The sequence below is a fragment of the Sinocyclocheilus grahami genome, unplaced genomic scaffold, assembly GCF_001515645.1.
Source record: "Sinocyclocheilus grahami isolate Dianchi unplaced genomic scaffold, SAMN03320097.WGS_v1.1 scaffold1777.1, whole genome shotgun sequence".
NCBI classification, from domain to species: Eukaryota; Metazoa; Chordata; class Actinopteri; order Cypriniformes; family Cyprinidae; genus Sinocyclocheilus; species Sinocyclocheilus grahami.
In genome coordinates, this window is record NW_015506956.1 from 12,127 (window position 1) to 14,850 (window position 2,724).

Here is a 2,724-nt window from a genome sequence, read left to right on the forward strand (position 1 = left end):
TGAGAGACAACATGAGATGCACTTTTTCACTGGAGGACGCATTATTATGGATTATGAACTCGTATTTTAGTTACAAACGTCTTAATGCTGGATGTGTTTCAGCTTTTGTCTTCTCCAGATGTTAACTGATGGACTGGAGTGCTGTGGATTATTGTGATGTTTTTATCAGCTGTTTAGACTCTCATTTGTGATGGCACCCATTCACTGCAGAGCATCCATTGCTGAGACACTGATGCAACGCTGCATTTATACAAATCTGATGAAGAACAAACTCATCCTGATCTTGGATGGCCTGAGGGTGAGTCAATATTCAGCAAATGCTAATTTTTAGGTGAGCTACTCCCTCAAATCTGCATTTGTATAGTCAAAGAATGCAATAATACTAAATTATGCAGTTTTATAGTTGACATTCAGTATCACTAGAAAGCGTTTCTCATGATTTGTCTTTCCTGCAAGTTTCTTCCTTATGCAATAAGCGTGTGCAGTCCTTGAGAAAGTGTTTGAGATCTGTCTGTGCATGTGGAGGAATGAGCGACACGCTGTAAACATGTTCAGAAATGTGCCCAGAGCGCTGCATGGTTAACCTAGTGAATCTGAATCTGACAGACTCTCTCTCTCTCTGTCTCTCTCTCTGTCTCTCTCTCTCTGAGTGTTTGTGACCATATGCGCGGTCAGATGCGCTCATTCTCCCGTCCTGCTGTGAAATACTGCATGTCTGGACTAAAGAAACGGCATCCACAACACATTTGACTTCTGTAATGTGACGTGTTTTGAGTCTCAGAGTTGGAGTGAGTTATTTCTATTCAAGATTAGGGAAGAAAAAAAGATTGGAAATAATGTGCACTGTTGAAGCATGCAAAACAAGAACACGAAGAACACATGAAGTATTATTTATTACTATTTATTAAAAAATAGAAAAGTATTTTGACAATAAAAACTAAATTATAAATGCACTTAAAATAGAAAAAATACTCATAAACACAAATATGTTAATCATTTGGATCATTTTAAATAAATAATAAAAAAGTTGAACAAGAAGTATTTAACTGTAAAAAAAAAAGTAAGAAAAAGAGTTTTTATTATGCTTCATGAGCAAGAAGCCGTTTGTCTGTTAATTGATGCGATGTGCATGAGGAAAGCAGTAATGCAGCACAGTTTCTCTGAGTTCCAGAGAAACACACCTCACCCATATATATACATATATACGGTGTTGGGGGTAACACATTACAAGTAACACGAGTTACGTAATCAGATTACTTTTTTCACACTTCAGAAGAAAACAGATGTGTAAAGCCATCAGATCTGATAGCTGGAGTTTAGCACAGGATATTAACCGTGTCCTGTGTTAACCTGTTTAATTTCTGACATACCTGTCTACCGCTTCTTTAATCAGGTGCCAGAGGCAGTTCATGCTCATTTGCAGCAGCTCAATGACAGAAACTGACTGCCGGACTTGTTAGGAGAAAGACTCGTCTTTCCTGTAGACCCAGAATCATCGGTGACGACAAACACTCCAGGATGAACATTTGAAGGATCTCAGGGTAGCTTGGGCTTCAGGATTAAAGGACAAAGGGTTCATTTCATTTTCAAGACCTTGTAGGCCATTTCAACAGTTTTAAAAGTGCACGTTTTATATGTGCATTGTATAAATGTCATGCTATTAAAATGAAAGGAGGCCATACATTTGCATGCATGTTAATTAACAAGTGTGCTGTTTAAAATAGTTTTAAGCATACTGTTGATAGTTAAAAGTTTAAAATAATAAAAAATATATCTTTCCAGCAGGGGCTGATATGCTTAACTAGTCTTTGTCAGTAGATTATTAAACATGTTTGCAATAAAATGACCAATTCCATTATCTTGCTGAGACTAATTTCATAGATGGCATTTTATGCATCCAATATCTTATTTTAATTCATTCCCTTAACAACTGCCATTTTTATTTAAGGAATCAGGGTTCAACTTGGATATATGAGAGGTTTTAAAAGTCCTGGAAAAGTCATAAAAATTTATAAAATCTTAGAATCATAGAATTTATTATAATTAATAAAAAATAGGTTTGTATACATTTTGTCAAGCTCTAAATATTTGGATACAAATTGCTATTTGTGAGTAAAAATATTTTATAAGAAAACCCCTGTACGTCGATTTGTAGTGTTACGTAGACTCATTGGTAATAAAAAGAGAAGATTATTCAGTAATTGGATTTATGTCATTTAATTATTTTAATGATTTATAATTATTGTAATATGTTACCAATTCAAGTTACTGTAAATTAAGATTTAAAATGAGCAGCTTTGTCATTACAGCAAAATATATTAGAAATATCATATTTGGCATGATGGGGCATTGAAGTCAAACAGGTTGAGAATTATACGCATTACAGTTACAACTGTTTATTTACATTGCTGTTACTGCTGGTTTATAAAAGCAATGCACCACAAAGAAAGTGTTATCTGGGTTTTTAAGCATTCTAATGCAAATTCACACATTGAATGTAAATGCTGAAGGTATGCACAAAAGCCCTTTATGTCCATTGCATAGTAAGTCACTTTCACTTTACCTTCTTTATCGCTCACTCTCTCTCACACACTCACACACACACACACACACACACACACACACACACTAACTACACAACACACACACACACACACACTCTCACACACACACACTCCCACTCACACACTCACACTCACACACACACACACACACACACACACA